The 8290-nt window shown below is 39.5% G+C and overlaps 1 protein-coding gene across 2 annotated transcripts in view; it reads right to left on the minus strand.

The window, feature by feature from the left end:
• Nucleotides 1-8041, minus strand: part of plagl2 (pleiomorphic adenoma gene-like 2) — a 57716-nt gene extending 49675 nt beyond the window's left edge. For both annotated transcript variants that reach the window (XM_036007998.1, XM_036007997.1), the window contains exon 1: nucleotides 7800-8041. The gene's annotated coding sequence lies outside the window, so the exon portion shown is untranslated. The remainder of the gene's footprint in view (nucleotides 1-7799) is intronic.
• Between the last annotated feature and the right edge of the window lie 249 nt (nucleotides 8042-8290).

An 8290-nucleotide genomic window follows, 5' to 3' on the forward strand; every position in this document is an offset into this window, starting at 1 on the left:
CCATTTGTAAGAGGAAGAATTTGTCATTTTGTTTGACATAGTTTACTATGTAGTTCCATAGTCTCGCTTTGAGTCTAACAAACCTTTTGGCACCGTAGTGTAAAGCAGACTGTGGGAGATTTGACACTACTTCAATTACAAATCATCAATCCATTTTCAGCACTTACTGTATATACAACCTCTAACTTTTCATTTGTTGCATATAGCTTGAAATAAAAGTCTACGCTGCTGGGATGACAAACATCCACAGAAACTAAGGGAACTCCACCATGGGAGAAAAACACAATTTAACACACCAAGCTATGATAGAACAGAGTATAGATTGTAAGGAAGAGCTGGGTACATTTTTTGATATTCAACACCGAGTTTCAGTACTGATACCAAAACAATACCTTTTTAATACTTTGCTTTCCTTATCCCTGAGGAATATAAACTTGTTTCTACAAAACCCCTTTTTTTCATTTAACAAAATAATCCCTCTATCTCAAATGTTAAACAAGCAGATGTACAAGAACTCTTCTTGAATAAAATACAGTCTTAAACTGGCAAAATGATGATTAAAGTCAGTCCATATCTGATTAAATAATGAGTAAACAAGACTATGGCTTACTCTTCCGTTCTTTCCACACCCGACACACACAGTATGCCTCTCCTCCTCTCCAGCCATCCCCCTCTCAAAGTGCCCTGAATGACCAGCAGCTACTGCGTGAAACTCAAATATCACAAATAAATAAATCTTTCCCTGCTCGTCCAACGACACTGGACACACATGCATGCAAACACGTGTACATGCGAGTACAAATACACAAACGGCACGGCTCACATACGCACAAGCACACACACACACATACACACAGAGACACACACACACATATCTTCTTCCAGTTCTCAGGCTCCCGTTTTGTTTCTCCGGCTTTTTGGAGAAAATAATAAATAGTACAATCTTATTGCAGCCCCCTCAGTGAACAACATCCATTATAGCATGAACCCGGTGTCCCCCATCTCCTCTGCACCCACACACCCACCCCATCCCTGCCCTTTAGAAGGTGAAGAAGTACAAAGAAAGGGATCAGAGCTTTTCCGATTCTTCCCTGGTTATTAACTACCATTTGCCCCCTCAGAGGGCTCTCCCTCCCATTAACCCAACTGATGCTCTTTTCTCATGGAAATCAGCCTGCTGTTGTTGCCGCCGCCGCCACCACTGTCACCGTCTCTGCTGCTGCCAATACCATCGCTGCCCGCAGAAGCGCAAGGAATTGTGTGTGGGGGGGGGGGGTTTCAGAGTAAAAGACCTCCCTCCAGCTCGAAAACATCTCTCTCTCTCTCTCTCTCTCTCTCTCTCTCTCTCTCTCTCTCTCTCTCTCTCTCTAACACACACAAGCTAACGCCATGAGATCAGGCACACGTGCACGCGCACACCTACCATCCAGCGTCTCACAAACAGGGGGGATGTGAGCGAGCTCGCACAGGCAAACACATTCACTCAATCACAAAGGCAAACATGAACCGTGCTGCCTCCAACCGCAGGGGCATGGAAGTAATGCAAGGCAATGCATGGGAGTTAATGAGAAGAAGCTGGCTCAATGGGCCCGGCAGAAAATATTTTGGAGAGCAGAGCAGCTAAGAATGCACCAATCATCAGGAGTCTGTGACTGTGAAAAAAAAAAAAAAAAAAAATCTAAAAATAGGACGGACTCTTTTTGTTTGAATTCTGGACATAATTACTAACAGATAAAGAAAAAAAAAGATTGTAAATGTAAGTTTGCAAACTGTTAACCCTTGTGTTGTCTTCCATTTGACCATGCACTTGTCGTCCTCTCCGGTCCAAACTGAAAATCGACACTTTTTGTGACGTTTTTGTCTCTTTTTTTTTGACACTTTTGGCTTTTTTTCAATGTTTTTGTTGCTTTTTTCACATTTAACGCTTCTTTTCACTACCATGTATAACATCACTAACACCAATTTATTACCACTAGTTTTACACTTATTTAAACCTCATTTATAGGAAATTATACCTAATCCTTGAGTTAAAAAAGCTAAAAAATTATGAATTATTTAGACTAATATTAACCCTCTAAGAACAAAAGACTCACCGGCGCGTCCAAATGATGTTTGACAAAACTACTTAAAAGCGATACTACAAAATTTCAGACATTTATCTACTATATTTTATCATATATTAACACTACTTTGTGAACCTAAAGACCCAAAACAATTCGTACAACACATCATAAGTTAAGGTTTGGTTTCTAAAAGAGATTTGAGGAATTTCAAAAAGCCAACATCAACGTTTCAGCTTTAGCGCCAAATTATCTCTTCACACGTTGCTCTGGGACAGATTTGGGCGTCACGATACAGAAAGCTGAGTTTGTTCTGAACATTTTGATGTTAAACACATGGGGATCAGATTTATGCAAATACCTTCAAAAGGTAAATTTAACCCTCTTGTTGTCCTCGGGTCAAATTTGACCCATTTTCAAAAAGTTTTTATATCAGAAATTTGGGGGGGTTTCTTTCAACCAAATTGTCAAAAAGAAATAACGTGGATGGTTCCCTACAACGCTCTTGACAAGTAAAATAAATGACCAGTTCACTACTTTCATTGAATTTGAGTGTTTTATTCAATTTTATAGCATTTAAAAGAAAAATAATTGATGAAATAACATTGAAAAAGAGCTTCAAAAACGTCAAAAAAGAGGGACAAAAACATCTGGAAAATCTTCAAAAACGTCGGGTATAGACGACCAAAACCCAGAAAACCCAGACCCAGAAAAACCTAAAAACTGCATGGTCGACGGGAAGACAACACAAGGGTTAAAGGAAGGATGATCCCAGACTGGTATATGTCAACATTCAGTCAGGATAACTGTTTAGAAACATTTCCGAAAAAAAAATTCAAATGCTAAAAAAATTGATGAACTTCCGGCAAATTTGAGATTTTCTCTGCAAGTCAGTCTGGCCAAGAGCCCATTCAAGCCCATTTCCAATTTTTCCAAATCAAGGCACTAATCACAACCGTTGAGGCGGGCTTTAAAGCAGCCATATTATGCTCATTTTCAGGTTCATAATTGTATTTCAAGGTTGTACCAGAATAGGTTTACATGGTTTAATTTTCAAAAAACACCTTATTTTTGTTGTACTGCACCACTCTCTCTCACTGCTGCAGCTCCTCTTTTCAGCTGGTCTCTGTTTTAGCTACAGAGTGAGACCTCTTTTCTTCTTCTTCTTCTGTACTATCTTTGATTGCACTGCACATGCGCAGTAGCTCAGATGTAGATCATGTCAGCTAGCTAGCTCCATAGACAGTAAAAGAAAGGCTGTTTCTGTTTCTTGACGTCACAAGCCGTGCCGATTTTGAACAGCTCACCCAGAGACTGAAGGCAGGACACATTCAGAAACTGTATCTCACTCTAAACACCATGGATGGATTTTTTTCAAAGTTTGTATGTGTGTGGAAGCACCAGAGACACAAAAGAACACCCCAAATCCCAGAAAAAGCGATTTTTTCATAATATGGGCACTTTAAACATTACATTACATGTCATTTAGCTTTTATCCAAAGTGACTTACAATTGCTATATATGTCAGAAGTTGCACGCCTCTGGAGCAACTAGAAGGTTGATGTATTGCAGTGGGAATCAAACTCAGATCTCCCACACCAAAGGCATGTGTCATATCCACTGCGCCATCACCACCCCAAACAATGGCGATAGCGCAGCGACGGCGAGCAGCTTTTTGTTTACATTCAACATGACGGCCACCGAAGCGCAGCAACCCATTGATGCTGCTGTCGCTGCTACGTCACCCGGATCGTTGGTCTGATTGGTTGAAGGACTATCCAATTGCGGCCAGAGGCATTTGAGCGGCGTCCGTTGGTGACGCTGCTTTGGAAATGAGCTGCGAATGAACCTTCCCCAGACCCACTCTCAGTTATAACTGAGAAGGGTCTGGTGTCAACCAGGCTAAAAAAATAATAAAACACCCCAAATTCAATGAAAGTAGAGATCCGATCTTTTGTTGTACTTGCGAAGTGCGTCGTACGGAATCATCTGTGTTATTTTTGGGGTAATTACAATTAGGTAGTTAAAAAGAAACCCATATTTCTGATATAGACATTTTGACAGCGGGTCAAATTTGACCCGAAGACAACACAAGGGTTAAGTGATTACTTGCAACTTTTTTTGGTCAAATGTTCATTAACCCTCCTGTTGTCCTCCCATTTTCAAAACGTCTATATCAGAAACATGGGTTTCTTTTTGACCAAATTACCCCAAAAAATAACATGGAAGGTTCCCTATACAATGTTCTTCGCAAGTCCAATTAATGATCCCTACTTTCATTGAGTTTTGAGTCATTTGAAAAAAAAATTGAAACTATTGAAAGTATTCTGGCTAAACTTTGACATGTCTGTGATTATCTATCAACATACGTTCCTCTAATATTAGCCAAAATAATTCATAATTTCTGCTTTTTTGACTCAAAACAATTGGTAGAATTTCCTAGAAACAAGGTTTATTGACCATGAATTCCAAAAAAATACATGTAAGAGGAGTGGTAATAAGAGTAATAAGAGAGAAAGTGATTATGTTTTAGAAGTCTTCCTGAAAGAATTTGCGCTGCGCTCCATTTCAATCAGGAGAGACTTATTGTACATATGCATGATTTGAAATGTACAGTCTTTGGAGATTAGACTCCATCGTTATTTAAAAAATATACATTTTTTAAAGGGGTAGAAAGCCGACTTGCTGCCCTTTGCTGCGTGTCATCCCCCATCTCTCTCCCCCTTTCCTGTCTATCCACTGTCTAGCCCCAAAAAATAATCTTAAAAAAAGAAGAAAAAAACAGGACAAAAAAAGGGACAAAAACGTCAGAAAAATGTCAATTTCCTATTGTGACCCAAGAGGACAACAAGTGCATGGTCAGGGGGAATACAACACGAGGGTTGAATAATGCATAGTACATTATTATAATACATAATTATAAAACATGTATTATCTATTTTCATTCATTATTACCTGTATTTTTTTCCCCACTTATGGCAACACACGGGTATGAATTCATTATCTAACCTTTCACAAATTCCCCTCTGAGCTTTTGGAAGTTTGATGGAACTATTAATACCAATTACACAGGCCGTGTATGTACGTGTGTGTCATCTAAAAACAGGTGCACCAGAATGCCAACAAACCTTAATAGTTCCAAACGTTTTGAGAAATCTCTCTGGAGGAAATGAAATCTGTTTATTAAGCCCATGAAGGGGATCCATCGCTAACAGGGTTGTTATAGTGAGAGGGGTAGCAAACACCAACACATGGGTCTCAACTTGCACGGAGAACTGGCAGCAACAAAGCCATTGTCTCGTGACAAACTCACTTCCATTTCCTTATTATGTAGCTGGAGGAACTAGCAACTTTTTTGTTTTATTGCTTTATTGTTTGCCTTTTTTTGTCACTTTTTCCAATGTTTTAGTAGATTTTTTTCTGCGCTTTTTTGACCTTTTTGTTGTTTTTTACCCCCCCATGTTTTTGAAGCTTTTTCCGACATTTTTGTCACTTTTGTCAACGTTCTTTTAAAAGAAAATTAAAAAAAAAATCCAAATTCAATGAAAGTCGTGACCTGATTATTTATTTTACTTGTGAAGAGCGTCGCATGGAAAGCGTCCTTAAAAAACATTACCCAAAACGATTAATCAATTATCACAATAGTTGGCGATTATATCAATAGTTGACAACTAATCGATTCATCTTTGCAGCTCTAATATTCATGTATTTCATTGCATGTTGCAGCCATATAATAATCTGCCTTTTTACTGTATGTATAACACAAAATCACTGACTGCATCTTTTTTTTTTATCTTAAATCTTCTAAACATATCAGGGTAATTACAGTAAATCATTTTCTTTTCAGAGCGTCATTCAAACCCGGCAGAGAAGTTGATTTTCTTTACAATCTGTACTTCAAATCTTCTATTATTATCTAAAATGAGGTGGAATCTGTAGAGCCCGAGCAATTAGTCGATTAATCAATCAGCCAAACCACAGGAAATTAAATCGACAACTCATTTGAAAAGCAAAAATTTCTTTCACTCATTTTTCAGGCCAAAGTACCAAACAACCCCTATAGTTCTAGCTTGTTTTTCTTTGTTTTATGTGATAGTAAATCAATAATGTTGGGGGGGGGGTTGGTCTGTCCAGTAGACACGACAAGTTATGTGAAGGCCTCAACTTGGGCTTAAGGAAAATGAAACCGGTATTCTTCTTTTTTTGGACATTTTATAGGACTAAACGATAAATCGAGGAAATAATTGGCAGTTTAATCGACAATGAAAATAATCATTAGCCCTAGTGGAGTCTCCCCTGTTTGGCTGTGAAGACCTACATACATATAGTAGTATGTAAGCAATAGTAACTCCTGCACAACCACAGGATGTCTGCTTATAAGCTTAGAGCAGATGTAATGAAAAAACATCGAAATACCACAAAGGGCATCTCCATGCTCAACGGGAAAAGAAACAACAGTTACCTTGAAATAAATGATATATTGTTACTGGAGTGACAATAGCACCTTAATATCGCAGGAATAAGAGAATGCAACAACAGCACAATGCAATGCACTCTCTCTAAAAACTAGTGGAGCGGTAATTTCTTTCTTATTGTCTGCTGCAGGATATTAGTTACTTTGTGTTACTTCAACAACAGTGTTTGCTTATTTCCACACTTCTGACTGACAATAGACGTGTAAAAAATAAAAATAAAATAAATTAAAAAAAGGGAAGAGTAGAAGCCTGCAGAAAAGTAAGCGATCAATAACAAGTGCATTAAATGGAACCCCCACATTGTGACCCTCCCAACCCCCTCTTTTGGGTTGGTAGGGGTCTTGGTTGTTATTTACCCGCTTCCAAGGAAAAGCACACTTTCGCACCCACACACACACGCACACACACGCAGGCCAGAGGGAAGAGACACAAAACATCCGATCAGCGACAAACATGACACAAGCCATGTAGATAACCTCGTGGAGGGGCCAAACCTACATTCAGTCAGCAACAATGGCGTTAAAATGTTTAAGGGACGCAGGAATATCAGACACAAAAGTTCTCATTTAGGGAATGTATAACAGCATGATGCACACACACACACACACACACACACAACCACACACACATTTAGAAAACAGCTTCCACATTTCTGCAACTTTTTAATCAGACTTTTTTTTTTTCCTCCTCTCGCAAACTATAACTATAACACACGCCATGGTACGTTCGCACTATCTCTCCTCTGCAGTGGCATGCCACACTTGATAAATGTTCGGATAAATTGCTTTTAAAAACTAACCAGATCGCTGAAAACATGCAGAGGAGGAACATCAAACGTCAACAGCTCTGGGCCGCGGGACAAAGTGCAACCGTGTTAAACAACCTAACTGATTCGCATTTTGCAGAATAGCATATTAAAGCCTATCGACCCCCCCCCCCCTCCCCCCCCCAAAAAATAAATAAATAATAAATAATAACTAAACAAAAAATCGAGACGACCGAGAAAATTAAATAGCCCGGATCCGTCCATGCTGCCACAAGAAGAAAAAAAAAACGCGAAATCACGCAAGGTCCGATTACGCGATACTAACAACACATTCATGTAACAATTCAAGTGTCGCGCACGTCGATGTGTCAGTCAGCGAGAGTTAGATAGAAAGCTGGAAAAGTTGTTTTCAAAAAAAAGGAGCACACATGCACACATCAGGACGTGCAGCCGCACGATGAGGTCTTAGTAGAGAGAAAAAAGGAGCAGTTTACCCACCAAAAAGTTTCCAGCACCGCATTAGTCAGTTTCACATGGAGCCCTGCCGGTAACCTTCCATCTCGGACCGGACCGGACCAGACACCCGCCGTGGGAGAACCCACGCTCACCGCTCCGCGTTCTTTTCTCCTCGCGATCTGTTCTTTTATGATTTTTCCCGATTTTTTTCCGATAATTTTTCTATATTCGGGGCCTGAGAGTGTGTCTGGCTCCCCTCAGGCTGCAGCGGAGTTATGGGGCGGTAAGCATTGTGGGAGTGTGACGTCAGGCCACTTTCACAAACTTTTTTCTTTTTTCTTTTTTTTTTTTTTTTTTTTTTCTAACAAGCAGGGACAGCTTACTGGTTTTCGGGCAGCCAGTCCTCCCAGTCCCAAGCATTTGATCCAGTTAATACACCTGCAGTCCACGTTAGACATTTTTTTTAGATTCGGCTTATGAAAAAAAAAACTATACATTTTTCTATTTTCTTTAGCGTAGCCTACATTCATAAT

This window comes from Sander lucioperca, chromosome 12 (assembly GCF_008315115.2).
Source record: "Sander lucioperca isolate FBNREF2018 chromosome 12, SLUC_FBN_1.2, whole genome shotgun sequence".
Classification (NCBI taxonomy): Eukaryota; Metazoa; Chordata; class Actinopteri; order Perciformes; family Percidae; genus Sander; species Sander lucioperca.